Here is a 25,455-nt window from a genome sequence, read left to right as displayed (position 1 = left end):
TCAGAAAACCCATACATCGGAGAAATCAGGGATCTCCTGAAATGTTGCATAATAAGAGTTCTTGCATCAGCAGCACTTTGTGATTTACTAAGAATTTTCCATATAGACCTTGATTCACTTGATCCTTGCAATAACTCTGTGAGGGAATAAGTTTAGGGTTTATTATTATTCCCATTTTATAGATGAGGGAAATGAACCACAGTGAAATAAGCTCCTTGATCAGAATCAGGAAACCAGTGGGGGGTAGGGAGGCAGTACCAAGGTCCATAGCCAGATCTTCTGATCTTAAGTCCAGGGCTAGGTCTTTTTTAAAGGAGAAAGGAGGGAGAAAAGACTAGAGCCAACAAGCTCGGCACACAGTGGCAGCTACAGTGAAGAAGAAGGAACATCCAGGAGTTCCTAGAAGGCAAACTTGGAAAGGAGCCAATTGGCGGGAAGAGGCCCTGGGCTGACATGTCCGTCCACAAGTGCTCAAAGTTCAGGCCACAACTAAGAGGAACTTGAGACCGGGAAGGATGAACAAGGCAGGAAGTAAATGAAAACTTCATGATCGATGATGGCTCTACTTGGATCAACCTTATTCAAAAGATAAAGGGGGCTGCGGGATAAGCTTGTCCATTGAGAAGAAGTATACGCCTGCAAGGAAATAAAGAGGGCCACTGGATAGTGTTGAAAAATTAAGTGAAGGTCAAAAGAAGGAGGAATGGGATAATAATATCACCTCCCTCTCCGGGGGTTGCCAGGTTCATGCTAGATAATATTTATAAAGGCTCCAGCCCAATGCCTGGCACGTAGTTCAGTTTAATTGCTCATTTCCTACCATCCGTTAGCATATAAGTTTCTTATAAGCAAGGACTTTTCTTGCTTTTTTTTTCATTGTAACATTGGTTCTTAAGGTAGTGCCTGGTATAGAGTAAGCATCTAATAAATACTTGTTGATTGATTGATGAATCGATCAAGTCAGCTGACTCAAATGCATTATATTCGTTGACACTGAAAGAACTCGAATTGATTACTGAGCTCCTATCAGGAATATCTCAGAGTTCATGGAAGCTGGGAAGGGGGATCCAAAAGGGAAACTCCTCCCCTCCCAAAAAAGGAGACAAAAACTTTAGACCAGGAAGTGTGACTTGGATTCTTGGGGAACTTCTAGAACATATTATTAAGCAATCCCCAGAAAGCAAAGCAGTGACTGCCAGGGCACTTTAAGAAGAGCCTATTAGATTAGCCCTTTTTACCTTGTTTTCATAGTTATTAAACTGATAAATAAGGAGAATGCTGCAGACATTACCAACATCTTGGTATAGATGGATAGATAGATGATCAATCAATTAATTATTAAACATTTATTAAGTACCGTGTGCTGAGGAGCAGGCCTTATGCTAAGTGTTAGGGATACAAATGATTCAGTGGGATTCAAAACTAATGGAATGGCCAGACTCAGAGAGTTGTAGATGGTTCCGTCTTAATTTAAGAGGAAATCTCCAGGGAAGAGGTCCCATGAAATAAACCTGTGCTTTTTAATATTGTTGTCAGTGACTTGGAGAAAGATACCGACTCATTCAATTTGTGGATGGTACAAAACATAGAGGGAGAGAAAGAGCTTACACGGTCGATGATGGCATCAGGATCCCACAAAATCTTAAGGGCCTACAGCACGGTGTTAAACCTGCTTCCTGGTCCCCAAAGTCCCGATCGCAGCCAGACACGGATTTGGATGATGTAGGGGAATATTTAACAAAATACATAAAAGGATCATAGAACGTAGATAATGTTAATGCGGTTTTCTAGGTCATTGTATAACCCCCAGCTCAGTGTTTCTATTTGAGTTGGACATAACTGGGCTAGAGCATGGGACTGAATTAAGATGAAATCTGATCCTCGGGTTCAAAAAATCAATTTCACAAGTATACATGTATATAGTTGTCTGAAAAAAGACCTACAAAATAAATCATTTTTGTTATTGTTTAGTCAGACTTGACTCCTCAAGACCCAATTTAGGGTTTTCTTGGGAGAGAGACTGGATCGGTTGGCTGTTTCCTTCTCTATCTCACTTTTTCAGATAAAGAAACTGAGGCAAGTAAGATGAAGGGACTCACCCAGGGTCAGACAGCTAGTAAGTGTCCGAGGCCAGATTTGGACTCAGGAAAGCTCTATGTCGGGCATTCTATCTACTCTCCCATTTAGCTGTTCTAGAGGGACTGGAGTTAAATCCTTTCCCACAAAAATTGAATGGTTATATGACCCTGAGCAAGTCATTGAATCTCTTGGAGTAGAACCTCAGATTCCTTCTCTTTAATACGGGATGCTAATAGGGGATAATATGGGATGCTAACATGGGATAGTCCCTCCCTTAGAGTGTGCTTCTGAAGATCAAATTAGGTACTTTATATAAAGTATATCTTGGGCTCTCTAAAGCATTGGAGGTGATGGCTCTGAGGACATCGGGGTTTTCCTATTTTATGCTACAGCAATGTTCCAAAGCTGCAACCCCAGGGGAGGGAGATGCTGATGGGAAAAGCACATGGGCTGGGAGCTGTAATTATCCTCCCACAGTGATCCCGGCTGCGCTCTGTGATGGACGCCCGACTTAAAAGCTGCCTGTGGTGGACCTGGCTTCAGACTGGAGGAAGTGGTTGCTTTCTTTCTTTTTAAAATTTTTAAATTTATTTTTTTTTTGGTTGCTTTCTTCCTGGTCCTGCCCGAGAGCCTGGGCAGTGGGATTGCCTCACACCCTCACCCTCAATTTTATTTCACTTATATCACACAGGAAACAAAGTGATCGGTGCTCTAGAAACCCGGAGAGTTTGGGAGAGTTTCCAAACTTTCCCTCGATTCTGTTCTTTTGTACCCAGGATTTCCCTAACTCAGAAGTGAGCTGGCATGCTGGAAACTTCGAGCAGCGGGAGAATAAGAGGCAAGGGGAAACTTGCTTGGGTCCCTCTCCATTCAGCCCTTCGGGGGTTATGATGGCGGGAGACACGGATCAGGTCTGGAAGGTCTCTGGGTGCCCTAATATTCGAGGTCCTGTGCAATCTGGGACGGAATGGCCCATGGAGATAAGTAAGCTTAGCCGCTTGTATCCATCTCCTTCAGGGGAAAGACTTTACTTTTTGTCCTTGTTCTTCCAGGACCTGCCCCGGGCTCTCCAGAGTAGAGCCGTTTCACAGATGTTGGGGACCTCAAGATTATCAGCGCTCAACAACTACCCCCCTCCCCTGCCAAGGGGAAATGGAGCCAGATCGCTGGCCCTGGTGCGAGTGTGGGCCCTGTGCTGAGAGCTGACCGGGGGGAAGCACTTGTCCAAATGGAGCCTTACAGTGGGGAGCTGAAGCCAGAAGTGTCTGCTTTTGTTTAATTCGGGTTGAACATCCAGGTGAAATGTCACTTTTTTGTACTTTTAAAAATAAGCTTCTCAAAAGCAGTACTTCAATGGGGAGGAGCACAGAGTTGTTTCTTAGTTGATATGGGTCCCCTTGCCCTTCAATGGAAATGACGCCTCACCCAAGGACTCACTGAATTTCTACATAAGCTTGGGGGGGAGTAACTATAGAACAAAGAGAATCAAATCCACCTTTGGGGGTCATTTAGTTCGAAAAAGATCACACGGTACATGAGATATATCTCCATGTGTTTCATATGTAGCGCCAACCCCAGTCCCAGGTATGCTCTCCCTCTCCCTCCCTCCTTTTCTCCTTCCTTCTTTCTCCAGCTCAGTCTCGTTCTGTTTCTGCGTCCGTCTCTCTCTTGCCTCTGTCTCTCTCTCACTTTCCAGATATACTCCATTTCTAGGACCTGACCAGACCACATGGGCAGGTGTGAGTGTAAGTGTGAGTGTGAGGATGTGTGTGTGTGTGTGTGTGTGTGTGTGTGTGTGTGTGTGGAGAGCTCTCTGGGTGTGATTACCATGTGACTGTTAAAACAATACTGTCCCAGAAAGCCCATGTGGCGGTTGTGGCGACACGGGGCGTCACTTGCGAGTTACACCGAAATGGCAGCTTTCCATATTTAAAAAGAACACGGACTGCTTCGTGTCTGAAGTATGTTCCCCAGGAGACAGCCATACCATTTGATCTATTTTTGATTAAAATGTAAAAATTAAAAATTAAATCAAATGGTAGTAGAAATCCTTGGGGAAAACATACTTCAGTTATGAAGTATTCCCCACAGTAACCTTGAGTCTTGCAGCTGTATTGTCTCATCTGTAGGTGGTCTTTTTATGTGCCACATAATTAAGATCAATTGCTGTTGGAGGGCCTTTACTCGGGCACACGGATTTACGAACCTTCTGGTGTCCGCATCCGATGCGGGCCCAGATTGGGAAGCTGACGGACGGGAAGCTGCCTGCGGGCAGGGCAGCCGGCGGCCGCGCGAGGGGCTTCTCGTCGTCGGTGACCCGGGCGGTGGGCCAGCCGAGCCTCCGGAGGGATGCGTGTGAGGGAGGCTCCTCGCTCCCCTCGGCCAGACCACCGGCTTCATTATTCCCCATCTCAGGATAAAGTAGCTCTCTGCCTCCTCCAGCCCAAGCAGGCTAAGTACATTCGCTGTAACATTACCGAGTGACTAATATTGTGGCAGAAACAATCTTTGGCGAAATTGGATTTACTAGGGAAATGTGCTTTCCACAATCTAATATACAACTTATTTGGATCAAACTACTTTATCAGCCTGCCTCCGAAGAGGGGAAGGAGCCTTTGATCACATTAGCTGGGAGTCGGGATCAGAGAGGAGCTCGGTGGGATTAGCATTCCCACTTCCCCAAATCTGAAGGACAAGCTGTCAGCCTGGCTTCCGGATGTGGATGGGGAGCTTCCCCCTTATGTTATCCATTAGGGGGACTGGGACACTGGCCCCCCTCCATGCTAAGTACTAGCTCCTGGGACATCCTGGGAAGCCCAGAGGCACAGGTCAGACATCCAGGGACAAATCATTTGCTAATCTGAGCAACATTGGGGGTGACCCGGAAGCTGCTATTTGGGGTCCTGCGTGTTTCCCTGAAAGAAGTGGGCTCCAAGCCCCTTCCTCCCAAATCTGAGAGGAGATGAACTGGACGAATCCCCACCTTCATGGGAGAAGAGCTCCTGATTTCAGTGGTACAGATGAAGTGAAGGATGAAAGTCATGGTCACTGTGACTTGGCTCCCATCAAGAGGCTGGGGTCACTACCTCAGCAAAAAAAAGAAAAGAAAGAAAAGGAGCCATGATATTTCATGAGATGTGCTTATGGTGGGCATTGAACCCAGCCCTGGCACGCAGGGATACCCGTGACGGGTTCTGGCCACTTCACCCCTTTGCTGTGTGGTCCCGTTAATTAGGTTATTTGTCCTTGGCTCTCTGAGAGCACCATGACCTCAGGGAGCCGATGCTGTGACATGCAAGTGAATTAAATTTAAGTGAAGGAGGGCCGGACAAGGTCACCGGCCTCATTTTCCCCTCCAGAGCCATCTGGGTCCTGTGGCCAGATATAGATCAGAAATACTGGGGATGGCCTGGATGCAGTGAGAGATGTTGGTCTTTTTAAGCTAAGTTCAACAGATTTCAGTTTGACTGAGGCAACACCCATTCAATGATAAAGACTAGATAGGAATTGGGCAAAGGATGGCCTCTTTCATTCAGTAAAAGAAAGAAAGAAAGAAAGAAAGAAAGCAAAAAAGAAAGGAAGGAAGGAAGGAAGGAAGGAAGGAAGGAAGGAGAAAGAAAGAAAGAGAGAAAGAAGAAAGAGAGAAAGAAAGAGAGAAAGAGAGAAAGAGAGAAAGAGAGAAAGAAAGAAAGAAAGAAAGAAAGAAGAAAGAAAGAAAAAAGAAAGAAAGAAAGAAAGAAAGAAAGAAAGAAAGAAAGAAAGAAAGAAAGAAAGAAAGGAAGGAAGGAAGGAAGGAAGGAAGGAAGGAAGGAAGGAAGGAAGGAAGGAGGAAGGAAGGAAGGAAGGAAGAAAGAAAGGAGGGAGGGAAGGAGGGAAGGAAGGAAGGAAGGAAGAAGGAAGAAGGAAGGAAGGAAGAAGGAAGGAAGAAGGAAGGAAGGAAGGAAGAAGGAAGGAAGGAAGGAAGGAAGGAAGGAAGGAAGAAGGAAGGAAGGAAGGAAGGAAGGAAGGAAGGAAGGAAGGAAGTCCCAGGGGACAAGGGAAGCCAGCCCTACTTGGGGAAAATACCTAGAGGGACCAACAACTCCAAGGGAGACACGAAGGGCTCACTATGTGCCGGGCACTGTGCCAAATACCGGGGATATAAATACAAATAAAGAGAAAAGCACTTTCTGCCCTGGCAGAGCTTCTGTTCTGTTGGGGGAAAATAACCCCAAATGGGAAGCTACCCATTGGTGGGGAGACGGGAGGACTGATGAGACAGAAGGTACCACAGGGTCAAGTCCAGCTACTGTGTTTCACAAATGAGGGAATGGAGGCAGATCCCGATCTGTCCCGATCCCTGATCCAACGTTGCCCGTGGCGGCTCCGAGACCACACTACGGGGTGAGCCAGCCCAGCCGCCCCTCCCGGCCTCAGCTTCCGGAGCCGGGCGCAGACAGAGCCGCGGAGCAGGAGCGGTTTGCCGATGCTCTCCAGGTGTCTCTGGCACCTGGCTGCCGCCATGAAACTTTGGGGATGAGCTTCTCGGCTTTAGCTGTTTCCTGAGGGTCCCACCTCGCACTTAAATCAGAGCTAAAACGCCCAGTGTGATTCTGGAAATGGCAGCAGGAGGAGACCTGAGCCCAAAGCCTGAGACGTGGCTTCCCATCCGGGTGACTCTGAGCAGGTCCCATCACTTCTCTGGACCTCAGTTTCCTCCTCTGTACGATTCAGATTTGGGCTGACCCCTGCAGTCCCTTCCAGCTCTCACACTCTGCCTATTTCTGTCGGTCTGACCTTGGGCACATTGTATAAAGGGCACCTTGGTGGTGACACGGAGAGGGTGCCAGACTCGGAGGCAGAAAGCCCCGAGTTCTAATCTCATCTGAGACACTCTCTAGCTGTATGGTCCTGGACAAGTCACTGAATAGCTGCCTGCCTCAGTTTCTTCAACTGTACAATGGGGATAACAATAGCACCTTCCTCTCAGGATTCCTGAGTGAAAATTAAATGAGACAACGTACGTGAGTAACACATAAACACACAAGTATTATGTGATCATTCAAAGAGAGAAAGAAGTCATAGAGTCATGCCTAACTCAAGCCCTACAAGGGTTCTTGAAGGCCGTCTGCTCCACCCTCCTCCTGCCCCCTTATTTAACAGATGAGGAAACCGAGGCCCAAGCAAGCACGATGCAATTCATCAAATATTTGTTAAGTACCTACTATGTGTCAGATACTCTGTTAAGTGCTGGAGAGAGAAAAAGAGACAAGAGACATTTCCTGCCCTCCAGGAGCTTACAATCGAATGAGGGAGACAAAAGAAAGATATACAAAACAAATTATATACAGGATAAACAGGGATTGATTAAGAGAGGGAAGTAACTGGAATTAAGAGGGATTGGGAAAGTCTTTCTGGAGGAGGTAGGATTTTGTTGTTAACTTTTTGTGGCCCCATTTGGGGTTTTCTTGACAAAAATAGCGGTGTGCCATTTCCTTCTCCAGCTGATTTTACAGATGAGGAAACTGAGGCAAACAGAGTCAAATGACCTGTCCAGCTGTCACATAACTGGTAAGAAGGTGAGGTTTTAGTTGGGACTAAGGAAGTCAAGGAGCCAGTTGTCAGAGGGGAGGAGGGAGAACATCCAGGCCCGGGGACAGCCAGGTTTGACAAGCTTGTACTCCTAGCATGCGTCTGAACCTGAAATGGAACGCTCATGCACTCACCCCCACTGTTTCAGGCTGCCTCCTCAAGTCACAGGAAGCTGCGCCGGACTGGGAACCATGGAGCCCAAGAGATTCTGGACCCAAAGCCCCTTACCCTTCCTCATCTGCAGAATGGTCCGAATAATGTCTATTCTATCAGGAGGCCTTTGGGAGGCTCAAATCCTCCTATTTGGTGTTTTAAAAGATGTTAAATAAAATGAAAAAAAAAAAAGTGAGCAATGGTTTGGTGTCCCAAGAAGGAAAAATTAGGTCCAGAATGGAGATTCTGTTTCAGAGCCCTCTCCCTTTCTCTGGGGAGCATCAGAAGTCTCCATGATGTCTCGTGGGTTGGACCTTCCAGTGGGGCATCCATTCCTGAAAGACCATCGCTCTGTCCCCCTGCCGAGGTGCACCAGAGAAGGGCCGAATCTTAGCCAGAGACCCTTGGGAACGTGTAACTAGCCCACTGGTTTCAAATGTAAGGCGCCATTTTCCAACAAGGTACCAAACCTCTCGGCAAGAAGGGATCGGGGCGTATTTTAGAGATTTGTGCATTCTGTTTCACTTTAATGGCCACATCACTTTCGGCCGTACTCAGGGGCATCTGGGTCCTGGAGGGGGTCCCATCAGCACCTTTCTCTGCAGATTACAAAGCAGGACACATGGATTCCAAAGTAGAGGTAGTTAATGAAGACAGAATAGCGCAGTAAATCACAACGAGCTGACTCCGTAACTAACACCGCTAGTATCCGTACGTGACGGTGGTTCTCTCCTGCCCCTCCAATTCCCCAGAAAGCCCTTTCCCTTCCACTGCCATGGGAGAGAGTCAGAGGAAATGCTAGGTCTGAGCTGGCGCTTTGATGTCAAAGCCTTAATCAGGCTCTTCCTCAATACTCGAGTGGAAGCCCAGAGAGCTCCAACCCTTTGCAGTATGTTTGTGTTCATGCGTGTATACCGTAACATGCAAAACATGCATGTTGGCAAGATCATCCATCCGTCCATCCAACCATCTGTCTGTCTGGTTTGCATGTTGTTCCCCCCCCCCCCAGTCCCTGCTCCTCCTCAGCTCTGAGCGCGGGAGAATAAGCTCACGGATGCCCTGCTGACTGACACGCCTCAGGACTGGATGCCCACTGAGGTCTCCTGTTGCAGCACCACGAACGACTATGGGAATAACACGGGAAACTCGATAGGTGAGCTTGGAGAAACCCACAGGTGACAAATGAGGAAAATTGTTTCTGAGAGAACGTCTGGACAAGGAAGGTGGGGTCGGCGAAGCAGCTTTTTAAACCTTGGGTTGCCCCCCCATATGGGGTTCCATAACAATGTGGGGGGCACAAAGTCAAGCTTTATTATCGGTGTGTGTCTGATTGTGTTTTATATACCTGTATGACACATGAGGGCATATAAAAATTTCTTGGGGTCACAAGCGAGGAAAGTTTTAGAAGCTCTGCCTTAAGACAGAAATTTTGACTGGAAATTACCTCCCTTATTATTCACTTGGCAAATAAACATTTATTAAGCTCCTACAGTATGCCAAATATTGTGCTGAAGCATGTGAAAAACAAAGGAGTTGAAAAGGAGTTGGGGAAGAAGGGAAAGTACTGGAAGGGGACCCAATGGAGCCCAGTATAAAGAAAAGAAGCCTTCTCTTCAATGGAGCCTTGAGAGGAGTTCTCTTCCATCATAGAAACAGAAGGGGCCCTGGGTACCCAGGGGGTCAAGTACAGAGGCTGATGGGATCTGTGCCAGGAGGAGGTTCCTGATAATGGAGCTCCAGGGAACTCGGTGAAGGAATCCAGTTCGGGGGGATACAGCCAGGAAAGTCTGCCTGGCTTCCTGGGCTTCCTTTGAGTGCCAGCTCTGATCCAGTCTCTTCAGGAAGCCTTTCTCACCTGCCCCTTAATGCTGGGGCCTTCCTTCTGTCAGGGGACTCCCCTTTATCCTGTTTGCAGGCTGTGAACCCCGTTAGACTGTGAGATGCTCGAGAGTGGGGCTGTGGTTTGCCTTAACTTGCGTTCCCAGCATCTAACGCAGTGCTTGGTACCCAAGAAGCCCTTAAAAATACTCAGGGATGACCTCTTTATATAGTGTGCTTAAAAAAAAAAAAAAACTATGCTTTGTCACACCCTGGCTATTCCATTAAAGAAATGAATCAAGGGGAACAATGGATGGAGCGCTGGGCCTGGATTCAAATCCAGACTCAGATACTTCCAGCTGTGTGATCCTGGGCAGGTCACTTCAGTCTGGTTACCTCAGTTTCCCCATCTGTAAAATGAGCTGGAGAAGGAAAAGGTCAACGACTTCAGTATCTTTGCCAAGAAAACCCCAAATGGGGTCATGGAGAATGAGACACGTCTGAAAAGGCAGAACAAGAACAAAAATTTCTAGAAATTACCCTCCTGCCTTCCACTCCCTCATAACAAAGCAAAAATAGTTAAGCAAACAGTCTCCAAATAATGACTGCACGCTAATCCTCCAACTCTGACTCTCACTCTAACCTGAACCTCATCCTGTATTCTGCCAGAGTTGTCCCATTTCTCTGCCGAGAGGGGCGAGACGTGTTTCATTATTTCTTTTCCAGGAATGTTCATTATTGGTTTTTCATTTACTCAGAGTTGGGCTTCCCTTTCATGATCTCTTCAGAGAATTTTCAGGGAAGTTAATTGAGATAATTAGTAGCTTCAATAAAATAGCAGAATATAAAGTAAATCCATAATAAACTCGGTATTTCTATATAATACAAATAAACCCAGGAAGGAATCATAATAAGAGAAATTCCATTCAAAATTCCTATGAAAGTTATAAAATAAGCGAATGTTAACCACGGACATTCCCAAGATATAGGCAAACATAAATAAAAAGATATTTTTGGTAGAAATGTAATTGAAAATATATTCAGTGCTCTTGGTTGGGCTGAGCCAAAATGATGGAACCACCTAAATTAATATACACATTTGTTTCTATACCAATAAGTTGCCAAATGAGTTGAGAATGAGACAAAATAAATTTTAAAAATTCATTTGGAGGGGGAAAAAGTGACAGAATCTCAAGGGATAGAATGGTAGGAAAGTTGTAATGAAGGAGGCGTTCTATTACCAGGCTTCGTACCATAATAATTTAAACTGTAAATCATTAGAACTTTTTGATATTCATTAAAAAATCAAAAAACAAGTCAGTGGAACAGACAAGATAAGCAAGATTCAGGAATAATCAAAAATTACCATCCATTGTTTGATAGGGACGTGAACATAAATTAATTCATGAACATAAATTAACTCGGCTTCCTTTTTATGAGAATTGTGGGAAAACTGGAAAGTAGTTTGGCATTTGGTGGGTTCTTATATCACAAACCACAATAATTCCAAATGAATATGGAATCTAAATATAGAAAATCACAATCACACATTCTTATTGTGAAAGAAAGCACAAAAAAACCATCAAAAAAAAAGTAAAGAAATGATTCAATCTGCATTCAGATTCCATCGGGTCTTTTTGTGGAGGGGAATGGCAGCTTTTATCATAAGGCCTTCAGAATTGTCAGAATATGTATTGTTGAATTGTTGAGGATAGTTGAGTCATTCACAGATGATTATTATACAATATTGCTATTTTTGTGTATCATTTTTTCCTCATTCTGTTTACTTCACTTTGTATCAGTTCATTTAAGTCTTTCCAGGTTTTTCTGAAAGCATCCTGCTTGTCCTTTCTTAAAGCACATAGTATTCCATCACGATCACATCCCTCAATTAGCTCAGCCGTTCCCTAATCGATAGGTATGTCCACCAATTTCCAATGTTTTGCTCGACAAAAAAAGTTTGTTTTTATTTTTGTAAATGTGGATTCTTTTCCTTTAAAAGAAAAATCTCTTTGATATGGATTCTTTTCCTTTAAAAGAAAAATCTCTTTGATATACAGACCTAGTAGTGGGATTGCTGGGTTCAAAGCTAAAGCTTGGGGTCCTTGGGGCATAGTCTCACATTGCTCGAGGAAGAGAATTCTTTTTTTTTCCCTGAGGCAATTGGGGTTAAGTGACTTGCCCAAGGTCACATAGCTAGGAGGTGTTAAGCAGCTAAGATCAAATTTGAACTCAGGTCCTCCTGATTTCAGGGCTGGTGCTCTTATCCATTGCGCCACTTAGCTGCCCCTAGGAATAGAATTCTTGACCAAATAAATGTTACAATTGATCATGATACAAACATTATTATTAACTTGTACAAGTTTTGCCTGAACAAAATTAAGGCAGATAGACTAAAAAACTCATGGGATTTTTTTCATCAAACATTATGGATAAAAAATTGATATCCAGGATATTTATGAAATTGCCCCAAATGTATAAGACCAAGGCCCATTTCTCTGTGGTCAAAGGATATCAAGAAGCAGTTTTCAAAAAAAAAAAATCAACCTAACTTCCTAAAAATATTATTTTTTTTTGGGGGGGGGAGGGAATAGGCATTATGATTATTCCTGATATTGACTCTAGTCCATCTCCCTCCAAAGAATCTAGTTCTATAAAAAAAGAAAAAATCCTTGAAGCTAATTGATGTAGTGGAAACCTCCTCTCCCCCAACTCTTTACTAAGAGGAAGTAGTTTTTATCACCTGCTTTCTAATACCAAGGCTGGGCATATTGCTTCAGCACAATCTGTACCAGTATCTTGCATTAAAAAGGCAACATTTGCATTGGGAATAAGAAAAATGGGAGCTGAGAGTTTTGGCAGTTCTAGTGACAGACAATGGTCGAACCCACCGGAAGCCATCGTGGCCACTTTTAAGATCGGGAAGGCTGAAGCTCAACACGGACCCCGGTTGGGTTGACAAATTGCCTATTTCATTTGCAAAGGACAGTCCCTTCCCAACGCTGAAGGATCCAGTCTGGACCGTTGGATTTCCATCTGCATTTATTCACTTAAAATGAATAACACTAATTAAGAAAATAATTCTTCCCCCTCCCAAATCATTTCTCTCCCAGCTGAAATCTCATATACTGAGTTAAAGCCAGGAGGGAAATATTAACTCAGACTAATAAAGTCCTTAGCTGAAGCTAGGAGGGAAGCAAGCCCCAAAGCTTGTCATCGCTGATGGGGGCCGTGACAAAGACACTTGGAAACAGAATCACACCAAAGTGAAGAGAACCGGCTCAAAATGAGCCTGAACAAGTTTATATTCTCCAGTGATACACAAATACTCACAGTTAGCCTGGGACTCGAGCACTTATTTCTAAACAACAAATTAGTCATTTAGAAATGAGGGAAAAAGTTAACGGTTAAGCAAGAGCTCCAAATGGGATGTTTCTACCCAGGTCCCTTTTGCTTTCAGATAATTTCTATAGACAAACACATATGAGTTTATATGTGTGTGTGTGTGTGTATACATGTATATGTATATGTCACCTGTTGGTTAACTAGGCTAACTCTTGCTTCTTATTGTTATAAAAGAATTAAATGCAAAATCTTTGGTAGGAAGCAATTGTGAAGTGTGGAAGTTTCTGGTCAGGCAAATAAATTGGATTTAAGTATATTACAGTCATAATCTTTTTCTGCCTCTCTCCAGACAGCCTTTGTACAAGGAAAAATGAGAATGTATTCGCAGACAAATCTTGACCTGAGGGAGAAGGCTGCAGGAATCTGGATTTTCAATAACATAAGACAATAAAGCTTAGACTTCTAACCTGCCGCAATATGGTAAAAGTATAAAGAGCTTAGCAACTAATAAAAGGAAAGGGTCTTCCAACTCGTATTTGAGGATCTAGACCCCCCACAAGGACACTTCATAAAGATCATAATGGGTTAGTCCGTATCGAGCCGGGTACAAGGTAGCTTGTTGACCAATTGTCTGACAGTTGTCTTCAGCGGGGCTGGATATTAATAAGACTTGCGGTGATTTCCTTGGGGTATTTTTGCCCTCATAATTGCACATCTGCTTGTTGTGACACCGCACTTGGCCGGGTGTTGATCTAATATTATTCCAATAACACAATGCATGTATACGATTGAGTCTTTAAGTGGTATCCACACGTTGCAAATTTTCGCCTCCCTCTGTGGCTTGGGGAACCAAAGGGTCATGGGAGAACAGAGAGGACACGATCTCGAGGCCGAGGGGGAGACCGGAGGTGCTTTCATTTACAGGCGAGCTCTCCTTCCATTTACACAGTGGACAAAACGTGCCCAAATCAATCTATCAGCAATCCTTCTATTTTTATTCTTGTGACTAATTTCTCATCCCATTATTTATTAGCCTATAAAAGGCCTCGAGGCAGTAAGCAACTAACCAGCTCATTATGGGGGAGGAAGCCAGTATAAAGCCAGTGAATGCATTTTTTGGAAGTGTAAATCCCACCTTGACCATTCTTGCCTCATCCCTGAAATATTTCCTGCGTCCTATTCTTGTGAGTCATTACGCCATCATCTGCATTTCCAAGAGTTGTGCAGTCCTTCTTCAACAACAGGGGATTTTTTAATCTTTATAATCACATAAAGCAAGATCACAATAAAATTAGGAGTCCCGTGGTTTTCCAAGAGATTCAGATCCCACTTCTTCCAGATCTTCTGCTCAGTCATCATCAGGGCAGAGCTTTCAGCAAGTATCCATGATGGGAGACATGGTGAAAGAGACTTTTGTTTAAGGGGAGCAGTTTCTTCTAAGAGGATGGATTGAGAAATAAGAAAATTCTCCAGGATTTGTGCCTAGGGTTAACAAAAGTAGGGAAGAAACAGGAGTCTGCTGGACACTTTGTGTGTGGTTCAAAGCTGTGATTTCATCAGTGCAAGGAGACTCCACGGGCCCTGTGTGATCCTGAGCAACTCACTTAAACTAGGGCTAAGCCTCTGTTTTCTTATCTGTGAACTGGGGTTAAAAATAATCTTTTTTTTTTTTTTTTTTTAGTTTCACCACATACATATTTTATTTTATTTTTTACATGCATATTGATTTTTTGGTTACACATTTCTTTATGAATCATGTTGGAAGAGAAAAATCAGAACAAAAGGGAAAAACCACAACAGAAGAAAAAAACAGGAAAAAAGAGAATATAGCATAGCACACACTCATTGATCTTCATAATTCTCTTTCTGGACGCAGATGGTGTTTTCGATCCAAAGTTTATTGAGATTTTCTTGAATCACTGAACCGCTGAGACAAACCAAGTCTTTCGGAGTTGATCATGTCCCAATCTTGCTGTAAGTGTATACAATGTATTCCTGGTTCCGCTTGTTTTACTCAGCATCGGTTGGTGTAAATCTTTCCAGGCCTTTCTGAAATCAGCCTGATCATGATTTTTATAGAACAAGAATATTCCATTCCTTTCATATATCATAACTTACTCAGCCATTCCCCAATTGATGGGCACCCCTCGTTTTCCAACTCCTTGCACCACACAAGAGCGAATAGCATCCATTCTCCCCATTTTCTGTCTTGTTTCTTAGGCCACCGGGAGTCTCAGTAACTTGGCCTTGGTCACGAAGTCAGGATGTGTCGCCAGGTGGAGTTGACCCTAGACCTTCCCAAGTCAAAAGCTGTCTCTGTCCCAATTATTTCACTATATGGCACTGAATGATCAGACTCCAGTTGGATACTGTGCATAGAGCACTTTGTAAAAGTTACTTTTATCAACGTGAACTCCTATTGTTCTGCCTTTTTTAGTCAGGTCCTGCTCTTCACGAGCCCATTTGGGGCTCTCTTGGCACATTTCCTTCTCCAGCTCATTTATACTCGAAGAAACTGAGGCAGGCAGGGCTAAGTGACTTACAGGCCCTCAGCTGGGGAGTGTCCGAGGTCAGACTTGAACTCAGACAGATGAGACTGCTTGACCTCAGCCTGGCCTTCTGTCCACCCCGCTGCCTTCCTCAGCTTCTCTTATTAATTGTTCATTATCCGCCCAGACATTTTCCCCAACCAGTCCCTAAGCACAGAATTACTGAAGTGTTTAACCTGCGGACACTCCAAGGATCCGGACCTCGGCCTCAGAGCTGGAAAGGCCCTCCGGGCGACCAAGTCCCCTCTGCAGTGGCTGATCCGCCTGGTTTTAACTAAGGGCTTCCCAGAACAAGCTGCCCCCTCCTCTTCTTCCCACTGGGCTGCTGCCCTAACTGACAGCGAGCGCCTCCTCCAGCCTCTCCTTCCGTCTGATTGCAGGAGGGAGGGTGAAGGACCAAACTCTTCCCCGGGCCTTCCTTTAGACTTTGCATCTGCCTTGTTTCAGCTCCAAGGCCCAAGATGTCTCCACTCCAGTCCCCTGGGTTCTTCCACCCCCTTTCCCGCCTCCATTTGTAGGCCTTCACCTCGAAGCTGGGGACTGTCCTTTGTTAGGCTCCTCGTTTGTCCTTCCTTCTCAGAGAGGGCCTTGACCTCTGGGAGACGATACCCAGAACTGGACCTAAGTGAGGGAGGGCTGTGCAAGGTCCCCGGCTTCCCCTCCAGGACTCTGGGCCCAGTGGGAAGATGCTGGATACATGGGAGAGCTCAGCTTTCCAATTTAAGGTCAGAAAAGGAGGGGAATGGCGGTTTGGGGCATTTCGGTGCCATCCCACTCTTCCAGATCCTATTGTGATTTTCTTGGCAAAGATTTGAGTTATTTCCGCTTTCCTTTTCCAGCTCCTTTTACAGATGAGAAAACAAGTGGCGTTAATTGTGTTGTCGGGTCACAAAAGTATGGCGGAGGAAGTGTCCCAGGCCGAATTTGAACTCGGGAAGCTGTTTTCCTCATCCTAGGCCCAGGGCTCTGGCCGCCGGCCCGTCTGCCCCAGGGGAATGTGGCGGCTCTTTCACATGAGGGCCCAGGCCAGTCAGGGGATTTCTGGCCACACCAGGGGACACCTCAGAGTCAGATAAGGAGCACGGGGTGTGGACTTCACAGTTTGGTTTTCATTTTCCTTCGTTTTGGTTTCTTTTTTCCCCTCACTTGCTGCCCTCTCCTCTGGGCTCACAGGTGAGGGCAGGTGAGTCCCCCTAACATCCAGCCTGCCCCCGGGAGCCGGAGCCGGAGCTGGAGCCCGAGCCGGAGCCGGACGCAGGGCGCCCGCAAGTTCTGAGGAGCCCGGGGAGGGATTTAGCAACATCGGAAGGGGGGAGGGGGCTGGTGGCCCCTGCCCCGCGTCCCTGCGTCCCTGAGTCCCTGCTTCTAGAACAGACTCTATGCTGTTCCATCTCAGCAGGGCTTTTCATTGATTTTTTTAAAAAGTCATTTGTTAATGGCTGGATTTCGTATTCACATCACCTTCATTTCCAGCTTACGCCCCCTCTCAACTCAGGAGTCTTTCCTTGCAGCAAAATGTAAAAGGAAAAAAGGGAAAAAGCAGTAAAAGCACCAATGTCCCGGGCATGTGTGTGTCTGTGCACACTTGTGTCCGTGTGTTCTTGTGCGCCCGGTTGTGTGCGTGTGCGTGTGTGCTTGCACACGCGCGTGAGGGCGCTTTCCATTTTTTGGAATAGCCCCCAACTCTCCTTTCCTAGTCCCCCCGGGGCACTTCCCCCCTGACCCCGGCAGCGCCCCTGCTCCGGCTCTCCTCGGCTCTCAGCGCCCCCTCCCCATCTCGGGCGCTTGCCGCAACGCTTCGCTCCTCCCCGCCCCCTCCCCCATTCAATCAACCCCGGTGGCTCCCTAGCACCTCCAGGATCAAACGCCAAATCCTCTTGTTTGGCGTTTAAAGCCCTTCATAACCCGGCCCTGCCGGCCGCCCCGTCTCCTCCCGTCCTACTCCCCTGCCCCCGGCCTCCGGGCCGTTCCCCCCACGAGGCGGCTCATCTCCGGCCTCGGGGCCTTCTGTCTGGCCGGCCTCCCGCCCGCTTCTCTGGCCCTCCGCCTCCCCCTCCCAGCCTCCCTCCCACTCTCAGCCGCCTTTCAGTCTCGGCCCGCGATTCTCGCCAGTTAATCCGGCCCAGCGCCGGCCGCGGCGGGGAGCCTTCCATTCTGCCCCGGGGTCCGTGGGGCGCTTCCAGCGGGGTCCCGGCTTTGCCCGTCTGGGCAGCCCCGGCGCTCGGCACAGAGCCTGGCATACAGTCGGTGCTTGATAAATGCTGGTTGCCTCGCTGAGCCTCCGCTGTGACTTGCCCCGGGGCCCCTGGGAGCTTGGGAGAGGAGTTGGACGGGGGAAGAAGCGGCCCTTCCTCCTGGGAGCACACATGCACACACACTGCACACGCACACGCGCACACTACCCGTGCACACACACCGCACACGCACACTACCCGTGCACACACACCGCACACGCGCACCCGCACACTACCCGTGCACACACACCGCACACGCACACACGCACACTACCCGTGCACACACACCGCACACGCACACTCCCCGCGCACACACTGCACATGCACACGCACACACTATCCGTGCACACACAGTGCACACGCGCACCCGCACACTACCCGTGCACACACACCGCACACGCACACGCGCACACTATCCGTGCACACACACTGCACACGCACATGCACACTCGCACACTACCCATGCACACACAGTGCATGCACACGCGCACACTATTCGTGCACACACAGTGCACACGCGTACCCGCACACTACCCGTGCACACACACTGCGCACACACACCGCACACGCACACGCGCACACTACCCGTGCACACACACCGCACACGCGCACACGCACACTACCCGTGCACACACACCGCACACGCACATGCACACTCGCACACTACCCATGCACACACAGTACATGCACACCCGCACACTACCCGTGCACACACACGCACACGCGCACCCGCACACTACCCGTGCACACACACCGCACACGCGCACCCGCACACTACCCGTGCACACACACCGCACACGCGCACACGCACACTACCCGTGCACACACACCGCACACGCACATGCACACTCGCACACTACCATGCACACACAGTACATGCACACCCGCACACTACCCGTGCACACACACCGCACACGCGCACCCGCACACTACCCGTGCACACACACCGCACACGCGCACACGCACACACTACCCGTGCACACACACCGCACACGCACACGCGCACACTACCCGTGCACACACACCGCACACGCGCACCCGCACACTACCCGTGCACACACACCGCACACGCGCACGCGCACACTACCCGTGCACACACACCGCACACACGCACACGCGCACACTACCCGTGCACACACACCGCACACGCACACGCGCACACTACCCGTGCACACACACCGCACACGCACACGCGCACACTACCCGTGCACACACACCGCACACGCACATGCACACTCGCACACTACCCATGCACACACAGTACACGCACACCCGCACACTACCCGTGCACACACACCGCACACGCGCACCCGCACACTACCCGTGCACACACACCGCACACGCGCACCCGCACACTACCCGTGCACACACACCGCACACGCGCACCCGCACACTACCCGTGCACACACACCGCACACGCACACGCGCACACTACCGTGCACACACACCGCACACGCGCACCCGCACACTACCCGTGCACACACACCGCACACGCGCACGCGCACACTACCCGTGCACACACACTGCGCACACACACCGCACACGCACACGCGCACACTACCCGTGCACACACACCGCACACGCACACGCGCACACTACCCGCGCACACACACAGCATGTACACGCGCCCTTCTGGGTCCTCAGCTTCTCTTTGCCTCGGTGCAGAATGGCGCCGCGCCCACAGCCCCCCTGCCCTTGGAGAATGAGTCAGGGCTCTCTGATTGGTGGGGTTCGAGTCCTCCCGGGGGACACGCCTCTCAGGGCGCCTCACCCAGAGCGCGCAGGGCCCCGGTCTCCACTCCCTCTTCACCCTGCTGCAAGGTGGGGAGACCCTCCGCAAAAGGCAGGTATTTAACCAGAAGAGAGTGGTCAGGGTGTGTGTGTGGGCGTGTCGGAGTCTGTGCCAGCGTGGGCCAAGTCCCCAGCACCCGAGGGGGCTTCTGGGTGTCGGGCTCAGACCGAGGCTGAATGAGCTCTTGCGCTGGGGGATCGCCGGCCGCTCTCCCTCCCAAGGCTGACTCATCTCCCCCAGACTCATCTCCTGGAATCCGAACCCGGAACTCGTGCCCCCAGCTCCCCATTATGGGGCGTCTCTTAAAATTCTATTTCCCCCTTTTTCCTACAGGAACACGTATTTATGGAACAGAACAAGCATCTCCTTGACACAGGACAATAAAAAAGATGATTGTCCATGAAACTGCGCATCCACCAGGAGCAGACCAGTCCTGTCAGCGAGCGGGTCCATTTCTTTTTTCCCTTCCCCCCCCCAAGATGGTCACTATTAGATACTAGTACTTACAGATGATAGTTATCCGCTTCCGTATATGTTTGTATGCACACACACCTGTACATTAAATTATCCTACACATTTATTATCAGATTTTCCCCTAGATGCAGAGGGCTCCTTCCTCCATGGAACTGTAACCCGCAGGGAAGGGACTGTCTTTCTGCCGGTATTTGTGTTTCCACAGTGCTTGTTACTGGACCCACGACCTGCCCCCTTTTTAGAAAGAAGTCAGTAACAGGCGGCGTGAAGGCGTCCCGACTGACACATCACAGCAGAACAAAGGCCGATTGGGGAGTCCGCCTGGCTTCTATTACACTTTTAAATAATGAAATCAATTTACAAATACGTAAAGCAACGCCGCTCATCACTAAGTAGTTTTAAAATTTTGTGAAATAATTATTTTTCATAAAAATCTAATTATTTCAGTTACGTAATATGTTTATAATTATTTTAATGCAAATTAGTAAACAGTCACTATATTTTAATTTCATTATCATTATCAATAATCACTATTTTAATTTCTAATAAAGTAATATTGATAGATAGAGCTCATAGAATGCAAAGTTTTGGGGGTCCTCAATCATCTTTCAAAGTATAAAAGGCTCCTTCGGAGTTTGAGAACGACTGTCACATGATACAAGCAGCTTGCAAAGAAAGACATCAAGAGAACAGCTATAAAATCCATGGAAAAGTCGTTTTTGCCCGTCTCATGGAGCACATGGTAGCTACCATCTGGATGATTCCCAGATCACCGCGTATCCCTTTGCTCAAAGATCTCCAGGGCCCTAGTTTTGAGTTTTGCCTCTTTTTGAACCAGATCTAGAATCTATCTGTTGAACATCCCTTTCAGCATCTCTGAAAGGCGTTGGAGATTCAAGATTAGAGGGCAGCAGGAAAAAAAATGGAGGCAGGATAGATGGATCTAAGACTCGGAAACAGAGATGGCAATTAAATCCATAGCAGCTGGTGAAATCTCCTGGGAAGTAGTCTGGAGGGCAAAGAGAAGAGGGTCCGGGAGAGAACCTGAGGGTCATCTTCAGTTGCAAAAGGAGGGGACTGGACTAGAGCAGTGGCCCCCAAAGTGGAGTGTGCGTTCTCCAGAGAATTCTCAAAATGGTCCTGTCATCGGCAGAAAGAAAATACCAAAAAATGCCAGAAATTCTTCAAGGTGATGGAGAAGAACCTTCCAGAAATGGGAGACCGCTTATAAATCCACAGAGGTGGCAGATGGGAGACTGGAAACAGGGAATAACTAGCAAGCCTGGCTGGCCAACCAAAAACATTATGAATAGTAGGAACATGAAATAAGATCGGGAAAGGAGTTGGAGCCAGACTGTAGAAGGAGTTCAGTGAGAGGTGTCTCTGTTTTATTCTAGAAGCCATGGGGGACCGCCAGAGCAGAGGTTCGACCACTAAGGGCTACCTCTGAACCAGTTCGGGGTGTAATTGTGAAATATTTAACAAAATAAATAAAAATACAATAGAACACAGATATGCTACCATGGGTTTTTCCCCTTTCTTTTATGTTTTTATGCTTTAATACATGGCCAATTTTCACAAAGGCACAATGCACAGGTAATAAATGCATATATTCCTTTTTCTTCCCATTCAGTAATTTCCAGAGATCTAATCAATCTTAATTTTATAAAATTTGTGACTGGCCTTTAAAATGCACGTGGTTTTCTAAGACAGTCTCTGCTACCCACAGGGAACTTTATGTAGGGTTTAATGGCCCTTTTCTATTTGCCTTTGACATCACTGTACTAACAAGGTCAAGTCTGTATTTTAGGAATAACAGTTTGTGAACCATGGGAAAGAGGGACTGGGAAGAAGTAAAACTGTGAGTGGGGAGCCACTAATGTAATAATAGTCCACAAGCAGGATGACAAGATTCTAATCTGGGCAAGAAGAAGCTCCGAGATTGGAGAGGACCGGCCATTGGGCTCCAAGAGATGCTGAAACAGGATGGATGTCAGACCTCGCAGCTCATCGTGCACCTCTAGGGTCCATTTATCAGATCCCATAAATCAATGCAGGTTCATTTGTTTTGAGGTGCTTTGGTAACCTTGCCATGTCAGGAGAAAGTGAAGAAGGTCTACCTAGGGTGTTTTAGTTGGAGCTTCTATATTTAACTTCTGGGAAGACATGACATGACTCCTGCACGGGTGGTCAGGATAGGTGGACATGGGTGAATTGTGATGGATACAGGGTCCCAAATAATGACCCGACCTCAGTGAGATCACAAATGCAGTTGAGTATATCTTTAACAATCTGGAGAACAGACTATTGGACAATATGCTTTAGGAGTAAGGGATCAGAATGACTAAAACCTTGTGGATTGTAAAGAAGCCTCCCACCTATAACTTATAGGTTAGATACTTTCTGTAGAAAAAAAATTAGAAATCACTAGACGTGGCAAGAACCAGATGACATCACAAGATGTAAAACTGGTAATATATTAGCAGACAGGAAACAATTCATTAACAATGTAGATGTCATCACTGGACCAGTTTTTTGTGCACAGCAAACCAGAAATTTGTAAAGCAACAAATCTAAATTAATATAAATCCAAGAGAAACAATTTAAAAATGAAAAAATAAAAGCATCCGGGTCATTAAAACCATTCTAACTCAACCTATTTAAGCAAGTCATTAATTGCAAAAAATTGAAATGAATGGAGCAATGAATATTGACACAAGAATTGAAATCACGTGCAGCAGTTGAATTGATATAAATCGATCACCAGGATGAAGAGTTAGCCAACAACCTAATCAACAAATACTTGACTTTCCAACCAAGTAGCAAAATATGACAGTAAAGGGCAACAACAGTTCAGAATATACTCATTGGTAATACACAGCGGAGAAGGAGGGTGGACAATTATTATCAACCTTGCTTCATAAGAGAATAAGAAGCAATGAAAAGAAAAATTTTATTTGGCAAGAGACCCAAAAAACCAAAGATATTCTAATGGCACCTTATTGTTTAAATGTTATTTTATTTTTATTCTGAACTTAACAAACACCAAAGACAATGAGAATTTCCATAAACAAAGTAAAAGTGAGTAAGAGAATTGTACAAGAAACAATAAATCTTTATTATGTAGTACCATTTGCTTTTCCTTTTAAGGACATCATAAATTTAACATGTCACTTAAAGGGGACTGCTTTAAAGAGCAGTCTTGCTTGTCTCTATTTCCTTTTGACCTTTTTTATGTTCACTTGAAAATACTTTGATGAGTTTTTTTTTTCTTTTTCTAGCTTTCTCTTTCTTTTTTGGATAACTTTATTGCTAGTCTCCCTCTCCCTCCAAGCCAAAAGGAAAAGAAGAAAAAGAAAACCCTACAAGTACTCATAATCAAGAAAGATCAATTCTTCTAGTGTCTGATGTCTTTTCTGTCTGAAAATATATTCCTATTCTTCACCTTAAATCCCCATCTCTGTATCTGGATGTGGATAACATGCTCCATTATTTGTTTTGAGGCCATTTAAAAATAAAACTGGAAGTAGTACAATAGGAAAAAAAAAAGATCTGGAAAAAGTAGAAAAAAAGGACAACAGAGGAGCAATAGATGAGAATAAAGTCTTTTCAAATCAGACTAACATTAACTGTCAGTTGTTTTTTTTTATAAAAGATATGGAAATATCACTGAAGTAAATAACATTTCTTGGATTAACATTTTTCCAAAGCCATAGCTCACAAGTCCCCACTGAAATATCTTTTTTTTTAATGAAAAGAAACTAGGATTGACATAAATTTAAAACAAAATAGTTTAATTGAATGCAATGGCAATGAAAATCTACACCATACCCCAAACCATATACATAAGGGACATATTTACTTTCAAATTCTCTTGCCATCAGTGAGAGAGGGAACATGTATAGGGCAGACCCAAAGCCTACAGAATTCACCCACCTCAGGCTGCATCCCAGCTCCAACGCTTTCCTGCTTCTGAAGCTGCTGTTTGTTGTTCTCCCTCAGTGTTGCTAAGTCCATCTACAGGGCTGCTTTCTTTATTGGGCTACAAGCTACTATTTAACTAGTGGACTATTTTCTCCAAATGCATTGCTACTGGTTGGTTCTCTAATGAGCCATTACTGTCATCTGATGTCTCTCGGTTCAATTACAATTGCAGTATAGATTATTCTTGGCTGGTTAATCATCAGAACTCTTTTGCGAGATAGCCCTGTGGTCTGAAAGATATTCTAGCTTTTTTATGAATCAGACCTAGAGTAGTACCCAGCCAGCATGGCAAGAAGCCCTTAAATCCAATCTGTCTTTTAAATTGCCCGGCTTTCACTTTAGCAACAAATTTCCTATGGCCACCTTCTATTTGGGATTGGGTGTATGAGTTCCTTTGATTCCCATCATGGCCTGTGACAGTTATATTTAGTCCCAGAGATTACCTTGGAACCAAAGAGATTACCCTGGAACCACAGAGATTGCCCTGGAACCATAGAGATTACCTTGGAACTTCACTCAGCAAGAACGGAGAGGCAGGGATGGAGCTGAAAATGTCCTGCATTCCTTCAGCTAAAATCACGTTTTCTCCTCCTGTATTAAAGTGTCCAATCCAAAATGCCCCATAAGAATCTGCTAAAAATGCCCTCCTTCTTGGTATAGTGTATCGCATCCAAGAAGCTGCTCAGGCTCAGACTAGAACTGGCAAAAAGACCTCATTCTCGGACTAAGTCTCTCCGTGTTTGAAAGGGAGACCAAGGAGGGCTCCAGGGTGGGATTTTTAGGGTTTTTCCAGACTCTTGAGCCCTGCATTCCCAGAATCCCAAATTGGCGACCAGTCTAGACTGCTGGAAATGCCAAAGAGGCGGTCAACATTTCAGGCTCCCCCGGTGTTGATGTATTAGGTTGGGCCTGATTGTATTTGCTTTTCTGTTTTTTTTTTTTTTTTTTTTTTTTTTTTGAGCATGTTGAACTTTTTGATAATCAAAGCACCTGCTTTGATAATCATATTCTCTTCAAATACATTTCAGCCTGTTTGAGATTTTTTGTAGAACATTTTCTTATTGTTCAGTGGTTTTAAATTTTTTATTTCTGCTTGTAAGTGGCATGAAAAAAAAAGAATAATCATACACACCAAAGAAGCCAGAGACGAAAGAAAAACTTCGTATACACCATTCAGAACAGCACTTGTTATGGGTTCCTCCCTCGTCCTATCCCCTCCAAAAGAGAGCGATGATTGTTAAACAAAGGACCAAAAAATGTCATTTATGGGTGTAAATGTAATGGCAAATTATGATGACATAAGAAATGGTAACTATGATTATTTCAGAGAAAATGGGAGGATTTGAATGAAGAGAGGAGGAATGAGACAAGCAGAACCAAGAAAACAATTTACAAAATGACTTCAATGGCATCGATGAGAACAATACAAAAAGGGGATCCAGGCTCTGGTTAATTG

Source organism: Antechinus flavipes, chromosome 2 (assembly GCF_016432865.1).
Source record: "Antechinus flavipes isolate AdamAnt ecotype Samford, QLD, Australia chromosome 2, AdamAnt_v2, whole genome shotgun sequence".
NCBI lineage: Eukaryota > Metazoa > Chordata > Mammalia > Dasyuromorphia > Dasyuridae > Antechinus > Antechinus flavipes.
The sequence above is the reverse complement of the archived record's forward strand: the minus strand, read 5'-3'. Positions refer to the sequence as shown.